Below are 25,300 nucleotides of genomic sequence, written 5' to 3'. Positions count from 1 at the left end.
TTTCACAGTCGATCAGGATCCTGCTAGATGCGTATGGGGTTTCACACTGGATCAGGATCCTGCCAGGTGTGTGTGGGGGTTTCACAGTGAATCAGGATCCTGCCAGATGTGTATGGCAGTTACACAGTGTATCAGTATCCTGCCAGGTTTGTATGGGGTTTCACAGTGTATCAGGATCCTGCCAGATGTGTTTGTGGTTTTCACAGTCTATCAGGATCCTGCCAGATGTGTATGTGGTTTCACAGTTTATCAGGATCCTGCCAGGTGTGTATGGGGTTTTCACAGTGTATCAGGAACCTGCCAGGTGTGTGTGGGGTTTCATAATTTATCAGGATCCTGCCAGTAGTGTATGGGGGTTTCACAGTGAATCAGGATCCTGCCAGATGGGTATGAGTGTTTCACAGTGCATCAGGATCCTGCCAGGTGTGTATGGGGTTTTCACTGTGCATCAGGATCCTGCCAGGTGCGTATGGGGTTTCACAGTGTATCAGGGTCCTGCCAGGTGTGTATGTGGTTTGCACAGTGTATCAGGATCCTGCCAGGAGAGTCTGGGGATTTCAAAGTCTATCAGGATCCTGCTAGGTGTGTATGGGGTTTCACAGTGTATCAGGATCCTGCCAGGTGTGTATGGGCTTTTCACAGCGTATCAGGATCCTGCGAGGTGTTTATGGGGTTTCACAGTGTATCAGGATCCTTCCAGGTGTGTATGGGGCTTTCACAGTGTATCAGGTTCCTGCCAGGTGTGAATGGGGTTTCACAGTGGATCAGGCTCCTGCCAGGTGTCTATGGGGGTTTCACACTGTATCAGGATCCTGCCTGGTGTGTATGGGGGTTTCGCAGTTTATCAGGATCCTGCCAGGTGTGTATGGGGGTTTCATCATTTATCAGGATCCTGCCAGGTGTGTATGGGCTTTTCACAGCGTATCAGGATCCTGCCAATGTGTGTATGGGGTTTTCACAGTGGATCAGGATCCTGCAAGGTGTGAATGGGGTTGTCACAGTGGATCAGGAACCTGCCAGGTGTGTATGGGTTTTCACAGTGGATCTGGATCCTGCCAGATGTGCTTGGGGTTTTCACAGTGTATCAGGTTCCTGCCAGGTGTGAATGGGGTTTCACAGTGGATCAGGCTCCTGCCAGGTGTCTATGGGGGTTTCACACTGTATCAGGATTCTGCCTGGTGTGTATGGGGGTTTCACAATTTATCAGGATCCTGCCAGGTGTGTATGGGGGTTTCATCATTTATCAGGATCCTGCCAGGTGTGTATGGGTGTTTCACAGTGGATGAGGATCCTGCCAGTTCTGTTTGGGGGTATTCACAGTGAATCAGGATACTGCCAGGTGTGTATGGGGTTTTCACAGTTTATCAGGATCCTGCCAGGTCTGTATTGGGGTTTCATAGTTTATCAGGATCCTGCCAGGTGTGTATGGGGGTTTCACAGTAGATCAGGACCCTGCCAGGTGTGTCTGGGGTTTTCACAGTTTATCAGGATCCTGCCACGTGTGAATGGGGTTTCACAGTCTATCAGGATCCTGCTAGATGCGTATGGGGTTTCACACTGGATCAGGATCCTGCCAGGTGTGTGTGGGGGTTTCACAGTGAATCAGGATCCTGCCAGATGTGTATGGCAGTTACACAGTGTGTCAGTATCCTGCCAGGTTTGTATGGGGTTTCACAGTGTATCAGGATCCTGCCAGATGTGTTTGTGGTTTTCACAGTCTGTCAGGATCCTGCCAGATGTGTATGGGGTTTCACAGTTTATCAGGATCCTGCCAGCTGTGTATGGGGTTTTCACAGTTTATCAGGATCATGCCAGGTCTGTATTGGGGTTTCATAGTTTATCAGGATCCTGCCAGGTGTGTATGGGGGTTTCACAGTGGATCAGGACCCTGCCAGGTGTGTCTGGGGTTTTCACAGTTTATCAGGATCCTGCCACGTGTGAATGGGGTTTCACAGTCTATCAGGATCCTGCTAGATGCGTATGGGGTTTCACACTGGATCAGGATCCTGCCAGGTGTGTGTGGGGGTTTCACAGTGAATCAGGATCCTGCCAGATGTGTATGGCAGTTACACAGTGTGTCAGTATCCTGCCAGGTTTGTATGGGGTTTCACAGTGTATCAGGATCCTGCCAGATGTGTTTGTGGTTTTCACAGTCTGTCAGGATCCTGCCAGATGTGTATGGGGTTTCACAGTTTATCAGGATCCTGCCAGCTGTGTATGGGGTTTTCACAGTTTATCAGGATCATGCCAGGTCTGTATTGGGGTTTCATAGTTTATCAGGATCCTGCCAGGTGTGTATGGGGGTTTCACAGTGGATCAGGACCCTGCCAGGTGTGTATGGGGTTTTCACAGTTTATCAGGATCCTGCCACGTGTGAATGGGGTTTCACAGTCGATCAGGATCCTGCTAGATGCGTATGGGGTTTCACACTGGATCAGGATCCTGCCAGGTGTGTGTGGGGGTTTCACAGTGAATCAGGATCCTGCCAGATGTGTATGGCAGTTACACAGTGTATCAGTATCCTGCCAGGTTTGTATGGGGTTTCACAGTGTATCAGGATCCTGCCAGATGTGTTTGTGGTTTTCACAGTCTATCAGGATCCTGCCAGATGTGTATGTGGTTTCACAGTTTATCAGGATCCTGCCAGGTGTGTATGGGGTTTTCACAGTGTATCAGGAACCTGCCAGGTGTGTGTGGGGTTTCATAATTTATCAGGATCCTGCCAGTAGTGTATGGGGGTTTCACAGTGAATCAGGATCCTGCCAGATGGGTATGAGTGTTTCACAGTGCATCAGGATCCTGCCAGGTGTGTATGGGGTTTTCACTGTGCATCAGGATCCTGCCAGGTGCGTATGGGGTTTCACAGTGTATCAGGGTCCTGCCAGGTGTGTATGTGGTTTGCACAGTGTATCAGGATCCTGCCAGGAGAGTCTGGGGATTTCAAAGTCTATCAGGATCCTGCTAGGTGTGTATGGGGTTTCACAGTGTATCAGGATCCTGCCAGGTGTGTATGGGCTTTTCACAGCGTATCAGGATTCTGCGAGGTGTTTATGGGGTTTCACAGTGTATCAGGATCCTTCCAGGTGTGTATGGGGCTTTCACAGTGTATCAGGTTCCTGCCAGGTGTGAATGGGGTTTCACAGTGGATCAGGCTCCTGCCAGGTGTCTATGGGGGTTTCACACTGTATCAGGATCCTGCCTGGTGTGTATGGGGGTTTCGCAGTTTATCAGGATCCTGCCAGGTGTGTATGGGGGTTTCATCATTTATCAGGATCCTGCCAGGTGTGTATGGGCTTTTCACAGCGTATCAGGATCCTGCCAATGTGTGTATGGGGTTTTCACAGTGGATCAGGATCCTGCAAGGTGTGAATGGGGTTGTCACAGTGGATCAGGAACCTGCCAGGTGTGTATGGGTTTTCACAGTGGATCTGGATCCTGCCAGATGTGCTTGGGGTTTTCACAGTGTATCAGGTTCCTGCCAGGTGTGAATGGGGTTTCACAGTGGATCAGGCTCCTGCCAGGTGTCTATGGGGGTTTCACACTGTATCAGGATTCTGCCTGGTGTGTATGGGGGTTTCACAATTTATCAGGATCCTGCCAGGTGTGTATGGGGGTTTCATCATTTATCAGGATCCTGCCAGGTTGTGTATGGGTGTTTCACAGTGGATGAGGATCCTGCCAGTTCTGTTTGGGGGTATTCACAGTGAATCAGGATACTGCCAGGTGTGTATGGGGTTTTCACAGTTTATCAGGATCCTGCCAGGTCTGTATTGGGGTTTCATAGTTTATCAGGATCCTGCCAGGTGTGTATGGGGGTTTCACAGTGGATCAGGACCCTGCCAGGTGTGTCTGGGGTTTTCACAGTTTATCAGGATCCTGCCACGTGTGAATGGGGTTTCACAGTCTATCAGGATCCTGCTAGATGCGTATGGGGTTTCACACTGGATCAGGATCCTGCCAGGTGTGTGTGGGGGTTTCACAGTGAATCAGGATCCTGCCAGATGTGTATGGCAGTTACACAGTGTGTCAGTATCCTGCCAGGTTTGTATGGGGTTTCACAGTGTATCAGGATCCTGCCAGATGTGTTTGTGGTTTTCACAGTCTGTCACGATCCTGCCAGATGTGTATGGGGTTTCACAGTTTATCAGGATCCTGCCAGCTGTGTATGGGGTTTTCACAGTGTATCAGGATCCTGCCAGGTGTGTGTGGGGTTTCATAATTTATCAGGATACTGCCAGGTGTGTATGGGGGTTTCACAGTGGATCAGGATCCTGCCAGGTGTGTATGGGGGTTTCACCGTGAATCAGGATCCTGCCAGATGGGTATGGGTGTTTCACAGTGTATCAGGATCCTGCCAGGTGTGTATGGGGTTTCCACTGTGCATCAGGATCCTGCCAGGTGCGTATGGGGTTTCACAGTGTATCAGGGTCCTTCCAGGTGTGTATGTGGTTTGCACAGTGTATCAGGATCGTGCCAGGAGAGTCTGGGGATTTCAAAGTCTATCAGGATCCTGCCAGGTGTGTATGGGGTTTCACAGTGTATCAGGATCCTGCCAGGTGTGTATGGGCTTTTCACAGCGTATCAGGATCCTGCCAGGTGTGTATGGGCTTTTCACAGTGTATCAGGATCCTGCCAGGTGTTTATGGGATTTCACAGTGTATCAGGATCCTTCCAGGTGTGTATGGGGCTTTCACAGTGTATCAGGAAACTGCCAGGTGCGTATGGGGTTTCACAGTGTCTCAGGATCCTGCCACGTGTGTATGGGGCTTCACAGTTAATCAGGATCCTGCCAGGTGCGTATGGGGTTTCACAGTGTATCAGAATCCTTCCAGGTCTGTATGGGGTTTTACTGTGAATCGGGATCCTGCCAGGTATGTATGGGGTTTTCACAGTGTATCAAGATCCTGACTGGTGTGTATGGGGGTTTCACAGTTTATCAGGATCCTGCCAGGTGTGTATGGGGGTTTCATATATTATCAGGATCCTGCCAGGTGTGTATGGGGTTTTCACAGTGGATCAGTATCATGCCAGGTGTTTATGGAGTCTTCACAGTGCATCAGGATCCTGCCAGGTGTGTCTGGGGTTTTCACAGTGCATCAGGATCCTGCTAGGTGTGTATGGGTTTTTCACAGTTTATCAGGATCCTGCCAGGTGTGTATGAGGTTTCACAGTGTATCAGGATCCTGCCAGGTGTGTATGGGCTTTCACAGTGTATCAGGATCCCGCCAGATGTGAATGGGGTTTTACTGTGTATCAGAATCCAGCCAGGTGTGAATGGGGTTTCACAGTCTATCAGGATCCTGCTAGATGCGTATGGGGCTTCACACTGGATCAGGATCCTGCCAGGTGTGTTTGGGGGTTTCACAGTGAATCAGGATCCTGCCAGATGTGTGTGGCAGTTACACAGTGTATCAGTATCCTGCCAGGTTTGCATGGGGTTTCACAGTGTATCAGGACCCTGCCAGATGTGTTTGGGGTTTTCACAGTCTATCAGGATCCTGCCAGATGTGTATGAGGTTTGACAGTTTATCAGGATCCTGCCAGGTGTGTCTGGTGTTTTCACAGTGTATCAGGATCCTGCCAGGTGTGTGTGGGGGTTTCATAATTTATCAGGATACTGCCAGGTGTGTATGGGGGTTTCACAGTGGATCAGGATTCTGCCAGGTGTGTATGGGGTTTTCACAGTGCATCAGGATCCTGCCAGGTGCGTATGGGGTTTCACAGTGTATCAGGGTCCTGCCAGGTGTGAATGTGGTTTTCACAGTGTATCAGGATCCTGCCAGGAGAGTCTGGGGATTTCAAAGTCTATCAGGATCCGGCGAGGTGTGCATGGGGTTTCACAGTGTATCAGGATCCTGCCAGGTGTGTATGGGCTTTTCACAGCGTATCAGGATCCTGCCAGGTGTGTATCAGCTTTTCACTGTGTATCAGGATCCTGCCAGGTGTGTATGGGGTTTCACAGTGTGTCAGGATCCTTCAAGGTGTGTATCGGGCTTTCACAGTGGATCAGGAAACTGCCAGGTGTGTGTGGGGGTTCACAGTGAATCAGGATCCTGCCAGATGTGTATGGCAGTTACACAGTGTGTCAGTATCCTGCCAGGTTTGTATGGGGTTTCACAGTGTATCAGGATCCTGCCAGATGTGTTTGTGGTTTTCACAGTCTGTCAGGATCCTGCCAGATGTGTATGGGGTTTCACAGTTTATCAGGATCCTGCCAGCTGTGTATGGGGTTTTCACAGTTTATCAGGATCATGCCAGGTCTGTATTGGGGTTTCATAGTTTATCAGGATCCTGCCAGGTGTGTATGGGGGTTTCACAGTGGATCAGGACCCTGCCAGGTGTGTATGGGGTTTTCACAGTTTATCAGGATCCTGCCACGTGTGAATGGGGTTTCACAGTCGATCAGGATCCTGCTAGATGCGTATGGGGTTTCACACTGGATCAGGATCCTGCCAGGTTTGTGTGGGGGTTTCACAGTGAATCAGGATCCTGCCAGATGTGTATGGCAGTTACACAGTGTATCAGTATCCTGCCAGGTTTGTATGGGGTTTCACAGTGTATCAGGATCCTGCCAGATGTGTTTGTGGTTTTCACAGTCTCTCAGGATCCTGCCAGATGTGTATGTGGTTTCACAGTTTATCAGGATCCTGCCAGGTGTGTATGGGGTTTTCACAGTGTATCAGGAACCTGCCAGGTGTGTGTGGGGTTTCATAATTTATCAGGATCCTGCCAGTAGTGTATGGGGGTTTCACAGTGAAGCAGGATCCTGCCAGATGGGTATGAGTGTTTCACAGTGCATCAGGATCCTGCCAGGTGTGTATGGGGTTTTCACTGTGCATCAGGATCCTGCCAGGTGCGTATGGGGTTTCACAGTGTATCAGGGTCCTGCCAGGTGTGTATGTGGTTTGCACAGTGTATCAGGATCCTGCCAGGAGAGTCTGGGGATTTCAAAGTCTATCAGGATCCTGCTAGGTGTGTATGGGGTTTCACAGTGTATCAGGATCCTGCCAGGTGTGTATGGGCTTTTCACAGCGTATCAGGATCCTGCGAGGTGTTTATGGGGTTTCACAGTGTATCAGGATCCTTCCAGGTGTGTATGGGGCTTTCACAGTGTATCAGGTTCCTGCCAGGTGTGAATGGGGTTTCACAGTGGATCAGGCTCCTGCCAGGTGTCTATGGGGGTTTCACACTGTATCAGGATCCTGCCTGGTGTGTATGGGGGTTTCGCAGTTTATCAGGATCCTGCCAGGTGTGTAGGGGGGTTTCATCATTTATCAGGATCCTGCCAGGTGTGTATGGGCTTTTCACAGCGTATCAGGATCCTGCCAATGTGTGTATGGGGTTTTCACAGTGGATCAGGATCCTGCAAGGTGTGAATGGGGTTGTCACAGTGGATCAGGAACCTGCCAGGTGTGTATGGGTTTTCACAGTGGATCTGGATCCTGCCAGATGTGCTTGGGGTTTTCACAGTGTATCAGGTTCCTGCCAGGTGTGAATGGGGTTTCACAGTGGATCAGGCTCCTGCCAGGTGTCTATGGGGGTTTCACACTGTATCAGGATTCTGCCTGGTGTGTATGGGGGTTTCACAATTTATCAGGATCCTGCCAGGTGTGTATGGGGGTTTCATCATTTATCAGGATCCTGCCAGGTGTGTATGGGTGTTTCACAGTGGATGAGGATCCTGCCAGTTCTGTTTGGGGGTATTCACAGTGAATCAGGATACTGCCAGGTGTGTATGGGGTTTTCACAGTTTATCAGGATCCTGCCAGGTCTGTATTGGGGTTTCATAGTTTATCAGGATCCTGCCAGGTGTGTATGGGGGTTTCACAGTGGATCAGGACCCTGCCAGGTGTGTCTGGGGTTTTCACAGTTTATCAGGATCCTGCCACGTGTGAATGGGGTTTCACAGTCTATCAGGATCCTGCTAGATGCGTATGGGGTTTCACACTGGATCAGGATCCTGCCAGGTGTGTGTGGGGGTTTCACAGTGAATCAGGATCCTGCCAGATGTGTATGGCAGTTACACAGTGTGTCAGTATCCTGCCAGGTTTGTATGGGGTTTCACAGTGTATCAGGATCCTGCCAGATGTGTTTGTGGTTTTCACAGTCTGTCAGGATCCTGCCAGATGTGTATGGGGTTTCACAGTTTATCAGGATCCTGCCAGCTGTGTATGGGGTTTTCACAGTGTATCAGGATCCTGCCAGGTGTGTGTGGGGTTTCATAATTTATCAGGATACTGCCAGGTGTGTAAGGGGGTTTCACCGTGAATCAGGATCCTGCCAGGTGTGTATGGGGTTTCCACTGTGCATCAGGATCCTGCCAGGTGCGTATGGGGTTTCACAGTGCATCAGGGTCCTTCCAGGTGTGTATGTGGTTTGCACAGTGTATCAGGATCGTGCCAGGAGAGTCTGGGGATTTCAAAGTCTATCAGGATCCTGCCAGGTGTGTATGGGGTTTCACAGTGTATCAGGATCCTGCCAGGTGTGTATGGGCTTTTCACAGCGTATCAGGGTCCTGCCAGGTGTGTATGGGCTTTTCACAGTGTATCAGGATCCTGCCAGGTGTTTATGGGATTTCACAGTGTATCAGGATCCTTCCAGGTGTGTATGGGGCTTTCACAGTGTATCAGGAAACTGCCAGGTGCGTATGGGGTTTCACAGTGTCTCAGGATCCTGCCACGTGTGTATGGGGCTTCACAGTTAATCAGGATCCTGCCAGGTGCGTATGGGGTTTCACAGTGTATCAGAATCCTTCCAGGTCTGTATGGGGTTTTACTGTGAATCGGGATCCTGCCAGGTATGTATGGGGTTTTCACAGTGTATCAAGATCCTGACTGGTGTGTATGGGGGTTTCACAGATTATCAGGATCCTGCCAGGTGTGTATGGGGTTTTCACAGTGGATCAGTATCATGCCAGGTGTTTATGGAGTCTTCACAGTGCATCAGGATCCTGCCAGGTGTGTCTGGGGTTTTCACAGTGCATCAGGATCCTGCTAGGTGTGTATGGGTTTTTCACAGTTTATCAGGATCCTGCCAGGTGTGTATGAGGTTTCACAGTGTATCAGGATCCTGCCAGGTGTGTATGGGCTTTCACAGTGTATCAGGATCCCGCCAGATGTGAATGGGGTTTTACTGTGTATCAGAATCCAGCCAGGTGTGAATGGGGTTTCACAGTCTATCAGGATCCTGCTAGATGCGTATGGGGCTTCACACTGGATCAGGATCCTGCCAGGTGTGTTTGGGGGTTTCACAGTGAATCAGGATCCTGCCAGATGTGTGTGGCAGTTACACAGTGTATCAGTATCCTGCCAGGTTTGCATGGGGTTTCACAGTGTATCAGGATCCTGCCAGATGTGTTTGGGGTTTTCACAGTCTATCAGGATCCTGCCAGATGTGTATGAGGTTTGACAGTTTATCAGGATCCTGCCAGGTGTGTCTGGTGTTTTCACAGTGTATCAGGATCCTGCCAGGTGTGTGTGGGGGTTTCATAATTTATCAGGATACTGCCAGGTGTTTATGGGGGTTTCACAGTGGATCAGGATTCTGCCAGGTGTGTATGGGGTTTTCACAGTGCATCAGGATCCTGCCAGGTGCGTATGGGGTTTCACAGTGTATCAGGGTCCTGCCAGGTGTGAATGTGGTTTTCACAGTGTATCAGGATCCTGCCAGGAGAGTCTGGGGATTTCAAAGTCTATCAGGATCCGGCGAGGTGTGCATGGGGTTTCACAGTGTATCAGGATCCTGCCAGGTGTGTATGGGCTTTTCACAGCGTATCAGGATCCTGCCAGGTGTGTATCAGCTTTTCACTGTGTATCAGGATCCTGCCAGGTGTGTATGGGGTTTCACAGTGTGTCAGGATCCTTCAAGGTGTGTATGGGGCTTTCACAGTGGATCAGGAAACTGCCAGGTGCGTATGGGGTTTCACAGTGCATCAGGATCCTGCCACGTGTGTATGGGGATTCACAGTGTATCAGGATCCTGCCAGGTGTGCATGGGGTTTCACAGTGTATCAGGATCCTTACAGGTGTGTGTGGGGTTTTCACAGTGGATCAGGATCCTGCCAGGTATGTATGGAGTTTTCACAGTGTATAGGCATCCTGTCAGGGATCTATGGGGGTTTCACAGTGTATCAGGATCCTGTCTGGTGTGTATGGGGGTTTCACAGTTTATCAGGATCCTGCCAGGTGTGTATGGGGGTTTCATATATTATCAGGATCCTGCCAGGTGTGTGTGGGGTTTTCACAGTGGATCAGGATCATGCCAGGTGTGTATGGAGTTTTCGCATTGCATCAGGATCCTGCCAGGTGTGTCTGGGGTTTTCACAGTGCATCAGGATCCTGCTAGGTGTGTATGGGGTTTTCACAGTTTATCAGGATCCTGCCAGGTGTGTATGAGGTTTCACAGTGTATCAGGATCCTGCCAGGTGTGTATGGGGTTTCACAGTGTATCAGCATCCCGCCAGATGTGAATGGGGTTTTACTGTGTATCAGGATCCTGCCAGGTATGTATGGGGTTTTCGCAGTCTATCAGGATCCTGTCAGGTGTCTATGGGGGTTTCACAGTTAATCAGGATCCTGCCTGGTGTGTTTGGGGGTTTCACAGTTTATCAAGATCCTGCCAGGTGTGACTGGGGTTTCACAGTCTATCAGGATCCTGCCAGATGTGTATGGGGTTTCACAGTTTATCAGGATCCTGCCAGGTGTGTGTGGGGGTTTCACAGTGGATCTGGATCCTGCCAGGTGTCTATGGGTTTTTCACAGTGTATCAGGATCCTGCCAGGTGTGTATGGTGTTTTCACAGTGGATCAAGATCCTGCCCGGTGTAAATGGGGTTTTCACTGTGGATCAGGATCCTGCCAGGTGTGTATGGGGGTTTCCTAGATTATCAGGATCCTGCCAGGTGTGTCTGGGGTTTTCACAGTGGATCACGATCCTGCCAGGTGTGTATGGGGTTTTCACAGTGCATCAGTATCCTGCCAGGTGTGTCTGGGGTTTTCACAGTGCATCAGGATCCTGCTCGGTGTGTATGTGGTTTTCAAGGTTTATCAGGATCCTGCCAGGTGTGTATGGGGTTTTCACAGTGTATCAGGATCCTGCCAGGTGTGTGTGGTGTTTCAGAATTTATCAGGATACTGCCAGGTGTGTATGGGGGTTTCACAGTGGATCAGGATCCTGCCAGGTGTGTATGGGGGTTTCACCGTGAATCAGGATCCTGCCAGATGGGTATGGGTGTTTCACAGTGTATCAGGATCCTGCCAGGTGTGTATGGGGTTTTCACTGTGCATCAGGATCCTGCCAGGTGCGTATGGGGTTTCACAGTGTATCAGGGTCCTTCCAGGTGTGTATGTGGTTTGCACAGTGTATCAGGATCGTGCCAGGAGTGTCTGGGGATTTCAAAGTCTATCAGGATCCTGCTAGGTGTGTATGGGGTTTCACAGTGTATCAGGATCCTGCCAGGTGTGTATGGGCTTTTTACAGCGTATCAGGATCCTGCCAGGTGTGTATGGGCTTTTCACAGTGTATCAGGATCCTGCCAGGTGTTTATGGGGTTTCACAGTGTATCAGGATCCTTCCAGGTTTGTGTGGGGCTTTCACAGTGTATCAGGAAACTGCCAGGTGCGTATGGGGTTTCACAGTGTCTCAGGATCCTGCCACGTGTGTATGGGGCTTCACAGTTAATCAGGATCCTGCCAGGTGTGTATGGGGTTTCACAGTGTATCAGAATCCTTCCAGGTGTGTATGGGGTTTTCACTGTGAATCGGGATCCTGCCAGGTATGTATGGGGTTTTCACAGTGTATCAGGATCCTGTCAGGGGTCTATGGGGGTTTCACAGTGTATCAGGATCCTGACTGGTGTGTATGGGGGTTTCACAGTTTATCAGGATCCTGCCAGGTGTGTATGGGGGTTTCATATATTATCAGGATCCTGCCAGGTGTGTATGGGGTTTTCACAGTGGATCAGTATCATGCCAGGTGTTTATGGAGTCTTCACAGTGCATCAGGATCCTGCCAGGTGTGTCTGGGGTTTTCACAGTGCATCAGGATCCTGCTAGGTGTGTATGGGTTTTTCACAGTTTATCAGGATCCTGCCAGGTGTGTATGAGGTTTCACAGTGTATCAGGATCCTGCCAGGTGTGTATGGGCTTTCACAGTGTATCAGGATCCCGCCAGATGTGAATGGGGTTTTACTGTGTATCAGAATCCAGCCAGGTGTGAATGGGGTTTCACAGTCTATCAGGATCCTGCTAGATGCGTATGGGGCTTCACACTGGATCAGGATCCTGCCAGGTGTGTTTGGGGGTTTCACAGTGAATCAGGATCCTGCCAGATGTGTGTGGCAGTTGCACAGTGTATCAGTATCCTGCCAGGTTTGCATGGGGTTTCACAGTGTATCAGGATCCTGCCAGATGTGTTTGGGGTTTTCACAGTCTATCAGGATCCTGCCAGATGTGTATGAGGTTTGACAGTTTATCAGGATCCTGCCAGGTGTGTCTGGTGTTTTCACAGTGTATCAGGATCCTGCCAGGTGTGTGTGGGGGTTTCATAATTTATCAGGATACTGCCAGGTGTGTATGGGGGTTTCACAGTGGATCAGGATTCTGCCAGGTGTGTATGGGGTTTTCACAGTGCATCAGGATCCTGCCAGGTGCGTATGGGGTTTCACAGTGTATCAGGGTCCTGCCAGGTGTGAATGTGGTTTTCACAGTGTATCAGGATCCTGCCAGGAGAGTCTGGGGATTTCAAAGTCTATCAGGATCCGGCGAGGTGTGCATGGGGTTTCACAGTGTATCAGGATCCTGCCAGGTGTGTATGGGCTTTTCACAGCGTATCAGGATCCTGCCAGGTGTGTATCAGCTTTTCACTGTGTATCAGGATCCTGCCAGGTGTGTATGGGGTTTCACAGTGTGTCAGGATCCTTCAAGGTGTGTATGGGGCTTTCACAGTGGATCAGGAAACTGCCAGGTGCGTATGGGGTTTCACAGTGCATCAGGATCCTGCCACGTGTGTATGGGGATTCACAGTGTATCAGGATCCTGCCAGGTGTGCATGGGGTTTCACAGTGTATCAGGATCCTTACAGGTGTGTGTGGGGTTTTCACAGTGGATCAGGATCCTGCCAGGTATGTATGGAGTTTTCACAGTGTATAGGCATCCTGTCAGGGATCTATGGGGGTTTCACAGTGTATCAGGATCCTGTCTGGTGTGTATGGGGGTTTCACAGTTTATCAGGATCCTGCCAGGTGTGTATGGGGGTTTCATATATTATCAGGATCCTGCCAGATGAGAATGGGGTTTTCACAGTGGATCAGGATCATGCCAGGTGTGTATGGAGTTTTCGCATTGCATCAGGATCCTGCCAGGTGTGTCTGGGGTTTTCACAGTGCATCAGGATCCTGCTAGGTGTGTATGGGGTTTTCACAGTTTATCAGGATCCTGCCAGGTGTGTATGAGGTTTCACAGTGTATCAGGATCCTGCCAGGTGTGTATGGGGTTTCACAGTGTATCAGCATCCCGCCAGATGTGAATGGGGTTTTACTGTGTATCAGGATCCTGCCAGGTATGTATGGGGTTTTCGCAGTCTATCAGGATCCTGTCAGGTGTCTATGGGGGTTTCACAGTTAATCAGGATCCTGCCTGGTGTGTTTGGGGGTTTCACAGTTTATCAAGATCCTGCCAGGTGTGACTGGGGTTTCACAGTCTATCAGGATCCTGCCAGATGTGTATGGGGTTTCACAGTTTATCAGGATCCTGCCAGGTGTGTGTGGGGGTTTCACAGTGGATCTGGATCCTGCCAGGTGTCTATGGGTTTTTCACAGTGTATCAGGATCCTGCCAGGTGTGTATGGTGTTTTCACAGTGGATCAAGATCCTGCCAGGTGTAAATGGGGTTTTCACTGTGGATCAGGATCCTGCCAGGTGTGTATGGGGTTTTCCTAGATTATCAGGATCCTGCCAGGTGTGTCTGGGGTTTTCACAGTGGATCACGATCCTGCCAGGTGTGTATGGGGTTTTCACAGTGCATCAGTATCCTGCCAGGTGTGTCTGGGGTTTTCACAGTGCATCAGGATCCTGCTCGGTGTGTATGTGGTTTTCAAGGTTTATCAGGATCCTGCCAGGTGTGTATGGGGTTTTCACAGTGTATCAGGATCCTGCCAGGTGTGTGTGGTGTTTCAGAATTTATCAGGATACTGCCAGGTGTGTATGGGGGTTTCACAGTGGATCAGGATCCTGCCAGGTGTGTATGGGGGTTTCACCGTGAATCAGGATCCTGCCAGATGGGTATGGGTGTTTCACAGTGTATCAGGATCCTGCCAGGTGTGTATGGGGTTTTCACTGTGCATCAGGATCCTGCCAGGTGCGTATGGGGTTTCACAGTGTATCAGGGTCCTTCCAGGTGTGTATGTGGTTTGCACAGTGTATCAGGATCGTGCCAGGAGAGTCTGGGGATTTCAAAGTCTATCAGGATCCTGCTAGGTGTGTATGGGGTTTCACAGTGTATCAGGATCCTGCCAGGTGTGTATGGGCTTTTTACAGCGTATCAGGATCCTGCCAGGTGTGTATGGGCTTTTCACAGTGTATCAGGATCCTGCCAGGTGTTTATGGGGTTTCACAGTGTATCAGGATCCTTCCAGGTGTGTGTGGGGCTTTCACAGTGTATCAGGAAACTGCCAGGTGCGTATGGGGTTTCACAGTGTCTCAGGATCCTGCCACGTGTGTATGGGGCTTCACAGTTAATCAGGATCCTGCCAGGTGTGTATGGGGTTTCACAGTGTATCAGAATCCTTCCAGGTGTGTATGGGGTTTTCACTGTGAATCGGGATCCTGCCAGGTATGTATGGGGTTTTCACAGTGTATCAGGATCCTGTCAGGGGTCTATGGGGGTTTCACAGTGTATCAGGATCCTGACTGGTGTGTATGGGGGTTTCACAGTTTATCAGGATCCTGCCAGGTGTGTATGGGGGTTTCATATATTATCAGGATCCTGCCAGGTGTGTATGGGGTTTTCACAGTGGATCAGTATCATGCCAGGTGTTTATGGAGTCTTCACAGTGCATCAGGATCCTGCCAGGTGTGTCTGGGGTTTTCACAGTGCATCAGGATCCTGCTAGGTGTGTATGGGTTTTTCACAGTTTATCAGGATCCTGCCAGGTGTGTATGAGGTTTCACAGTGTATCAGGATCCTGCCAGGTGTGTATGGGCTTTCACAGTGTATCAGGATCCCGCCAGATGTGAATGGGGTTTTACTGTGTATCAGAATCCAGCCAGGTGTGAATGGGGTTTCACAGTCTATCAGGATCCTGCTAGATGCGTATGGGGCTTCACACCGGATCAGGATCCTGCCAGGTGTGTTTGGGGGTTTCACAGTGAATCAGGATCCTGCCAGATGTGTGTGGCAGTTACACAGTGTATCAGTATCCTGCCAGGTTTGCATGGGGTTTCACAGTGTATCAGGATCCTGCCAGATGTGTTTGGGGTTTTCACAGTCTATCAGGATCCTGCCAGATGTGTATGAGGTTTGACAGTTTATCAGGATCCTGCCAGGTGTGTCTGGTGTTTTCACAGTGTATCAGGATCCTGCCAGGTGTGTGTGGGGGTTTCATAATTTATCAGGATACTGCCAGGTGTGTATGGGGGTTTCACAGTGGATCAGGATTCTGCCAGGTGTGTATGGGGTTTTCACAGTGCATCAGGATCCTGCCAGGTGCGTATGGGGTTTCACAGTGTATCAGGTTCCTGCCAGGTGTGCATGTGGTTTTCACAGTGTATCAGGATCCTGCCAGGAGAGTCTGGGGATTTCAAAGTCTATCAGGATCCGGCTAGGTGTGCATGGGGTTTCACAGTGTATCAGGATCCTGACAGGTGTGTATGGGCTTTTCACAGCGTATCAGGATCCTGCCAGGTGTGTATCAGCTTTTCACTGTGTATCAGGATCCTGCCAGGTGTGTATGGGGTTCCACAGTGTGTCAGGATCCTTCAAGGTGTGTATGGGGCTTTCACAGTGGATCAGGAAACTGCCAGGTGCGTATGGGGTTTCACAGTGCATCAGGATCCTGCCACGTGTGTATGGGGATTCACAGTGTATCATGATCCTTCCAGGTGTGTGTGGGGTTTTCACAGTGGATCAGGATCCTTCCAGGTATGTATGGAGTTTTCACAGTGTATAGGGATCCTGTCAGGGGTCTATGGGGGTTTCACAGTGTATCAGGATCCTGTCTGGTGTGTATGGGGGTTTCACAGTTTATCAGGATCCTGCCAGGTGTGTATGGGGGTTTCATATATTATCAGGATCCTGCCAGGTGTGTGTGGGGTTTTCACAGTGGATCAGGATCATGCCAGGTGTGTATGGAGTTTTCACAGTGCATCAGGATCCTTCCTGGTGTGTCTGGGGTTTTCACAGTGCATCAGGATCCTGCTAGGTGTGTATGGGGTTTTCACAGTTTATCAGGATCCTGCCAGGTGTGTATGAGGTTTCACAGTGTATCAGGATCCTGCCAGGTGTGTATGGGGTTTCACAGTGTATCAGCATCCCGCCAGATGTGAATGGGGTTTTACTGTGTATCAGGATCCTGCTAGGTATGTATGGGGTTTTCGCAGTCTATCAGGATCCTGTCAGGTGTCTATGGGGGTTTCACAGTTAATCAGAATCCTGCCTGGTGTGTTTGGGGGTTTCACAGTTTATTCAGATCCTGCCAGGTGTGACTGGGGTTTCACAGTCTATCAGGATCCTGCCAGATGTGTATGGGGTTTCACAGTTTATCAGGATCCTGCCATGTGTGTCTGGGGGTTTCACAGTTTATCAGGTTCCTGCCAGGTGTGTATGGGGTTTTCACAGTGTATCACGATCCTGCCAGGTGTGCGTGGGATTTTCACAGTTTATCAGGATCCTGCCAGGTGTGTGTGGGGGTTTCACAGTGGATCTGGATCCTGCCAGGTGTCTATGGGTTTTTCACAGTGTATCAGGATCCTGCCACGTGTGTATGGTGTTTTCACAGTGGATCAGGATCCTGCCAGGTGTAAATGGGGTTTTCACTGTGGATCAGGATCCTGCCAGGTGTGTATGGGGGTTTCATAGATTATCAGGATCCTGCCAGGTGTGTCTGTGGTTTTCACAGTCTATCAGGATCCTGCCAGGTGTGCATGGGGTTTTCACAGTGCATCAGTATCCTGCCAGGTGTGTCTGGGGTTTTCACAGTGCATCAGGATCCTGCTCGGTGTGTATGTGGTTTTCAAAGTTTATCAGGATCCTGCCAGGTGTGTATGGGGTTTCACAGTGTATCAGGATCCTTCCAGGCGTGCATGGGGGTTTCATAGTTTATCAGGATCCTGCCAGGTGTGTATGGGGGTTTCACAGTTTATCAGGATCCTGCCAGGTGTGGATGGGGTTTTCACAGTATATCAGGATCCTGCCAGGTATCTATGGGGGTTTCACAGTTTATCAGGATCCTGCCTGGTGTTTATGGGGGTTTCACATTTTATCAAGATCCTGCCAGGTGTGTATGGGGTTTTCACAGTCTATCAGGATCCTGCCAGATGTGTATGGGGGTTTCACTGTTTATCAAGATCCTGCCAGGTGAGAATAGGATTTCACAGTCTATCAGGATCCTGCCAGATGTGTATGGGGTTTCACAGTTTATCAGGATCCTGTCAGGTCTGTATGGGTGTTTCATAGTTTATCAGGATCCTGCCAGGTGTGTATGGGGTTTCACAGTTTATCAGGATCCTGCCAGTTGTGTATGGGGTTTTCTTAGTATATCAGGATCCTGCCGTGTGTTTGGGGGTTTCACAGTTTATCAGGATCCTGCCAGGTGTGTATGGGGTCTTCACAGTGTATCACGATCCTGCCAGGTGTGTGTGGGATTTATAAAGTTTATCAGGATCCTGCCAGGTGTCTATGGGGGTTTCACAGTTAATCAGGTTCCTGCCTGGTGTGTTTGGGGGTTTCACAGTTTATCAGGATCCTGCCAGGTGTATATGGGGTTTTCAAAGTTTATCAGGATCTTGCCAGGTGTGTATGGGGGTTTCACAGTTTATCAAGATCCTGCCAGGTGTGACTGGGGTTGCACAGTCTATCAGGATCCTGCCAGATGTGTATGGGGTTTCACAGTTTATCAGGATCCTGCCATGTGTGTCTGGGGGTTTCACAGTTTATCAGGTTCCTGCCAGGTGTGTATGGGGTTTTCACAGTGTATCAGGATCCTGCCATGTGTGGATGGTATTTTCACAATTTATCAGGATCCTGCCAGGTGTGTATGGGGGTTTCATAGTTTATCAGGATCCTGCCAGGTGTGGATGGGGTTTCACAGTTTATCAGCGTCCTGCCAGGTGTGTATGGGGTTTTCACAGTGTATCACGATCCTGCCAGGTGTGCGTGGGATTTTCACAGTTTATCAGGATCCTGCCAGGTGTGTATGGGGGTTTCACAGTGGATCTGGATCCTGCATGGTGTGTATGTGGTTTTCACAGTGGATCGGGATCCTGCCAGGTGTTTCTGGTGTTTTCACAGTGGATCAGGATCCTGCCAGGTGTGAATGGGGTTTTCACTGTGGATCAGGATCCTGCCAGGTGTGTCTGGGGGTTTCATAGATTATCAGGATCCTGCCAGGTGTGTCTGGGGTTTTCACAGTGGATCACGATTCTTGCCAGGTGTGTATGGGGTTTTCACAGTGCATCAGGTGCCTGCCAGGAGTGTCTGGGGTTTTCACAGTGCATCAGGATCCTGCTAGGTGTGTATGTGGTTTTCAAAGTTTATCAGGATCCTGCCAGGTGTGTATGGGGTTTCACAGAGTATCAGGATCCTTCCAGGCGTGCATGGAGGTTTCAAAGTGTATCTGTATCCTGCCAGGTGTGTATGGGGTTTTCACAGTGTATCAGGATCCTGCCATGTGTGGATGGTATTTTCACAATTTATCAGGATCCTGCCAGGTGTGTATGGGGGTTTCATAGTTTATCAGGATCCTGCCAGGTGTGGATGGGGTTTTCACAGTATATCAGGATCCTGCCAGGTGTGTATGGGGGTTTCACAGTTTATCAGGATCCTGCCAGGTGTATATGGGGTTTTCAAAGTTTATCAGGATCTTGCCAGGTGTGTATGGGGGTTTCACAGTTTATCAAGATCCTGCCAGGTGTGACTGGGGTTGCACAGTCTATCAGGATCCTGCCAGATGTGTATGGGGTTTCACAGTTTATCAGGATCCTGCCATGTGTGTCTGGGGGTTTCACAGTTTATCAGGTTCCTGATAGGTGTGTATGGGGTTTTCACAGTGTATCAGGATCCTGCCATGTGTGGATGGTATTTTCACAATTTATCAGGATCCTGCCAGGTGTGTATGGGGGTTTCATAGTTTATCAGGATCCTGCCAGATGTGGATGGGGTTTCACAGTTTATCAGCGTCCTGCCAGGTGTGTATGGGGTTTTCACAGTGTATCACGATCCTGCCAGGTGTGCGTGGGATTTTCACAGTTTATCAGGATCCTGCCAGGTGTGTATGGGGGTTTCACAGTGGATCTGGATCCTGCATGGTGTGTATGTGGTTTTCACAGTGGATCAGGATCCTGCCAGGTGTTTCTGGTGTTTTCACAGTGGATCAGGATCCTGCCAGGTGTGAATGGGGTTTTCACTGTGGATCAGGATCCTGCCAGGTGTGTCTGGGGGTTTCATAGATTATCAGGATCCTGCCAGGTGTGTCTGGGGTTTTCACAGTGGATCACGATCCTGCCAGGTGTGTATGGGGTTTTCACAGTGCATCAGGTGCCTGCCAGGTGTGTCTGGGGTTTTCACAGTGCATCAGGATCCTGCTAGGTGTGTATGTGGTTTTCAAAGTTTATCAGGATCCTGCCAGGTGTGTATGGGGTTTCACAGAGTATCAGGATCCTTCCAGGCGTGCATGGAGGTTTCAAAGTGTATCTGTATCCTGCCAGGTGTATATGGGATTTCACAGTGTATCAGGATCCTGCCAGGTGTGTATGGGGTTTCACAGTGTATCAGGAACCCGCCAGATGTGAATGGGGTTTTACTGTGTATCAGGAACCTGCCAGGTATGTATGGGGTTTTCACAGTCTATCAGGATCTTGTCAGGTATCTATGGGGGTTTCACAGTTTATTAGGATCCTGCCTGGTGTTTATGGGGGTTTCACAGTTTATCAAGATCCTGCCTGGTGTGTATGGGGTTTTCACAGTCTATCAGGATCCTGCCAGATGTGTATGGGGGTTTCACTGTTTGTCAAAATCCTGCCAGGTGAGAATAGGATTTCACAGTCTATCAGGATCCTGCCAGATGTGTATGGGGTTTCACAGTTTATCAGGATCCTGCCAGGTGTGTATGGGTGTTTCATAGTTTATCAGGATCCTGCCAGGTGTGTATGGGGTTTCACAGTTTATCAGGATCGTGCCAGTTGTGTATGGGGTTTTCTTAGTATATCAGGATCCTGCCAGGTGTGTATGGGGGTTTCACAGTTTATCAGGATCATGCCAGGTGTGTATGGGGTTTTCACAGTGTATCACGATCCTGCCAGGTGTGTGTGGGATTTATACAGTTTATCAGGATCCTGCCAGGTGTGTATGGGGTTTTCATAGTTTATCAGGATCCTGCCAGGTGTGGATGGGGGTTTCAAAGTGGATCAGGTTCCTGCCAGGTGTGTATGGGATTTTCACAGTTTATCAGCATCCTGCCAGGTGTGGATGGGGGTTTCATAGATTATCAGAATCCTGCCAGGTGTGTATGGGGCTTTCACAGTCTATCAGGATCCTGCCAGGTGTGTATGGGGTTTCACAGTGTATCAGGATCCTTCCATGTGTATATGGGGGTTTCACAGTGTATCAGGATCCTGCCATGTGTGTATGGGGTTTCACAGTGTGTCAGGATCCCGCCATGTGTGTCTGGGGGTTTCACAGTTTATCAGGTTCCTGCCAGGTGTGTATGGGGCTTTCACAGTGTATCAGGATCCTGCCAAGTGTGGATGGTATTTTCACAATTTATCAGGATCCTGCCAGGTGTGTATGGGGGTTTCATAGTTTATCAGGATCCTGCCAGGTGTGGATGGGGTTTTCACAGTATATCAGGATCCTGCCAGATGTGTATGGGGGTTTCACAGTTTATCAGGGTCCTGCCAGGTGTGTATGGGGTTTTCACAGTGTATCACGATCCTGCCAGGTGTGCGTGGGATTTTCACAGTTTATCAGGATCCTGCCAGGTGTGTATGGGGGTTTCACACTGGATCTGGATCCTGCATGGTGTGTATGTGGTTTTCACAGTGGATCAGGATCCTGCCAGGTGTTTCTGGTGTTTTCACAGTGTATCAGGATCCTGCCAGGTGTGAATGGGGTTTTCACTGTGGATCAGGATCCTGCCAGGTGTGTCTGGGGGTTTCAAAGTGTATCTGTACCCTGCCAGGTGTATATGGGATTTCACAGTGTATCAGGATCCTGCCAGGTGTGTATGGGGTTTTCACAGTGCATCAGGATCCTGCCAGGTGTGTCTGGGGTTTTCACAGTGCATCAGGATCCTGCATGGTGTGTATGTGGTTTTCACAGTGGATCAGGATCCTGCCAGGTGTTTCTGGTGTTTTCACAGTGTATCAGGATCCTGCCAGGTGTGAATGGGGTTTTCACTGAGTATCAGGATCCTTCCAGGCGTGCATGGAGGTTTCAAAGTGTATCTGTATCCTGCCAGGTGTATATGGGATTTCACAGTGTATCAGGATCCTGCCAGGTGTGTATGGGGTTTCACAGTGTATCAGGAACCCGCCAGATGTGAATGGGGTTTTACTGTGTATCAGGAACCTGCCAGGTATGTATGGGGTTTTCACAGTCTATCAGGATCTTGTCAGGTATCTATGGGGGTTTCACAGTTTATTAGGATCCTGCCTGGTGTTTATGGGGGTTTCACAGTTTATCAAGATCCTGCCTGGTGTGTATGGGGTTTTCACAGTCTATCAGGATCCTGCCAGATGTGTATGGGGGTTTCACTGTTTGTCAAAATCCTGCCAGGTGAGAATAGGATTTCACAGTCTATCAGGATCCTGCCAGATGTGTATGGGGTTTCACAGTTTATCAGGATCCTGCCAGGTGTGTATGGGTGTTTCATAGTTTATCAGGATCCTGCCAGGTGTGTATGGGGTTTCACAGTTTATCAGGATCGTGCCAGTTGTGTATGGGGTTTTCTTAGTATATCAGGATCCTGCCAGGTGTGTATGGGGGTTTCACAGTTTATCAGGATCATGCCAGGTGTGTATGGGGTTTTCACAGTGTATCACGATCCTGCCAGGTGTGTGTGGGATTTATACAGTTTATCAGGATCCTGCCAGGTGTGTATGGGGTTTTCATAGTTTATCAGGATCCTGCCAGGTGTGGATGGGGGTTTCAAAGTGGATCAGGTTCCTGCCTGGTGTGTATGGGATTTTCACAGTTTATCAGCATCCTGCCAGGTGTGGATGGGGGTTTCATAGATTATCAGAATCCTGCCAGGTGTGTATGGGGCTTTCACAGTCTATCAGGATCCTGCCAGGTGTGTATGGGGTTTCACAGTGTATCAGGATCCTTCCATGTGTATATGGGGGTTTCACAGTGTATCAGGATCCTGCCATGTGTGTATGGGGTTTCACAGTGTGTCAGGATCCCGCCATGTGTGTCTGGGGGTTTCACAGTTTATCAGGTTCCTGCCAGGTGTGTATGGGGCTTTCACAGTGTATCAGGATCCTGCCAAGTGTGGATGGTATTTTCACAATTTATCAGGATCCTGCCAGGTGTGTATGGGGGTTTCATAGTTTATCAGGATCCTGCCAGGTGTGGATGGGGTTTTCACAGTATATCAGGATCCTGCCAGGTGTGTATGGGGGTTTCACAGTTTATCAGGGTCCTGCCAGGTGTGTATGGGGTTTTCACAGTGTATCACGATCCTGCCAGGTGTGCGTGGGATTTTCACAGTTTATCAGGATCCTGCCAGGTGTGTATGGGGGTTTCACAGTGGATCTGGATCCTGCATGGTGTGTATGTGGTTTTCACAGTGGATCAGGATCCTGCCAGGTGTTTCTGGTGTTTTCACAGTGTATCAGGATCCTGCCAGGTGTGAATGGGGTTTTCACTGTGGATCAGGATCCTGCCAGGTGTGTCTGGGGGTTTCATAGATTATCAGGATCCTGCCAGGTGTGTCTGGGGTTTTCACAGTGGATCACGATCCTGCCAGGTGTGTATGGGGTTTTCACAGTGCATCAGGATCCTGCCAGGTGTGTCTGGGGTTTTCACAGTGCGTCAGGATCCTGCTAGGTGTGTATGTGGTTTTCAAAGTTTATCAGGATCCTGCCAGGTGTGTATGGGGTTTCACAGAGTATCAGGATCCTTCCAGGCGTGCATGGAGGTTTCAAAGTGTATCTGTATCCTGCCAGGTATATATGGGATTTCACAGTGTATCAGGATCCTGCCAGGTGTGTATGGGGTTTCACAGTGTATCAGGAACCCGCCAGATGTGAATGGGGTTTTACTGTGTATCAGGAACCTGCCAGGTATGTATGGGGTTTTCACAGTCTATCAGGATCTTGTCAGGTATCTATGGGGGTTTCACAGTTTATTAGGATCCTGCCTGGTGTTTATGGGGGTTTCACAGTTTATCAAGATCCTGCCTGGTGTGTATGGGGTTTTCACAGTCTATCAGGATCCTGCCAGATGTGTATGGGGGTTTCACTGTTTGTCAAAATCCTGCCAGGTGAGAATAGGATTTCACAGTCTATCAGGATCCTGCCAGATGTGTATGGGGTTTCACAGTTTATCAGGATCCTGCCAGGTGTGTATGGGTGTTTCATAGTTTATCAGGATCCTGCCAGGTGTGTATGGGGTTTCACAGTTTATCAGGATCGTGCCAGTTGTGTATGGGGTTTTCTTAGTATATCAGGATCCTGCCAGGTGTGTATGGGGGTTTCACAGTTTATCAGGATCATGCCAGGTGTGTATGGGGTTTTCACAGTGTATCACGATCCTGCCAGGTGTGTGTGGGATTTATACAGTTTATCAGGATCCTGCCAGGTGTGTATGGGGTTTTCATAGTTTATCAGGATCCTGCCAGGTGTGGATGGGGGTTTCAAAGTGGATCAGGTTCCTGCCAGGTGTGTATGGGATTTTCACAGTTTATCAGCATCCTGCCAGGTGTGGATGGGGGTTTCATAGATTATCAGAATCCTGCCAGGTGTGTATGGGGCTTTCACAGTCTATCAGGATCCTGCCAGGTGTGTATGGGGTTTCACAGTGTATCAGGATGCTTCCATGTGTATATGGGGGTTTCACAGTGTATCAGGATCCTGCCATGTGTGTATGGGGTTTCACAGTGTGTCAGGATCCCGCCAGATGTGAATGGTGTTTTACTGTGTATCAGGATCCTACCAGTTATTTATGGGGTTTTCACAGTCTATCAGGATCCTGTCAGGTGTCTATGGGGGTTTCACAGTTTTCAGGATCCTGCCTGGTGTTGATGGGGGTTTCACAGTTTATCAGGATCCTGCCAGGTGTGTATGGGGGTTTTCACAGTGTCTCAGAATCCTGCCAGGTGTGTATGGCATTTTCACAATTTATCAGGATCCTGCCAGGTGTGCATGGGGGTTTCATAGTTTATCAGGATCCTGCCAGGTGTGTATGGGATTTTCACAGTTTATCAGGAACCTGCCAGGTGAGTGTGGGCGTTTCATAGTTTATCAGGATCCTGCCAGGTGTGTATGGGGCTTTCACAGTCTATCAGGACACTGCCAGGTGTGTATGGGGTTTTCAGAGTGGATCAGGATCCTGCCAGGTGTGTACTGAGTTTTCACAGTGTATCAGGGTCCTGCCAGGTGTGTATGGGGTTTTCACAGTGGATCAGGATCTGCCAGGTGTGTAGGGGTTTTCACAGTGTATCAGGACCCTGCCAGGTGTGTTTGGGGTTTTCACAGTGCATCAGGTTCCTGCTCGGTGTGTATGAGGTTTACACAGTGGATCAGGAACCTGCCAGGCGTGTATGGGGGTTTCACATTTTATCAGGATCCTGCCAGGTGTGTATGGGGGTTTCATAGATTATCAGGATCCTGCCAGGTGTGTATGGGGTTTTCACAGTGGATCAGGATCCTGCCAGGTGTGTATGGGGTTTTCACAGTGCATCAGTATCCTGCCAGGTGTGTATGGGGTTTTCACAGTGTATCAGAATCCTGCCTGTTGTCTATGGGGTTTTCACAGTGGATCAGGATCCTGCCAGGTGAGTATGGGGGTTTCATAGATTATCAGGATCCTGCCAGGTGTGTATGGGGTTTTCACAGTGGATCAGGATCCTGCCAGGTGTGTATGGAT

Source organism: Heterodontus francisci, unplaced genomic scaffold (assembly GCF_036365525.1).
Source record: "Heterodontus francisci isolate sHetFra1 unplaced genomic scaffold, sHetFra1.hap1 HAP1_SCAFFOLD_56, whole genome shotgun sequence".
NCBI classification, from domain to species: Eukaryota; Metazoa; Chordata; class Chondrichthyes; order Heterodontiformes; family Heterodontidae; genus Heterodontus; species Heterodontus francisci.
This window is presented reverse-complemented; position numbering follows the sequence as displayed.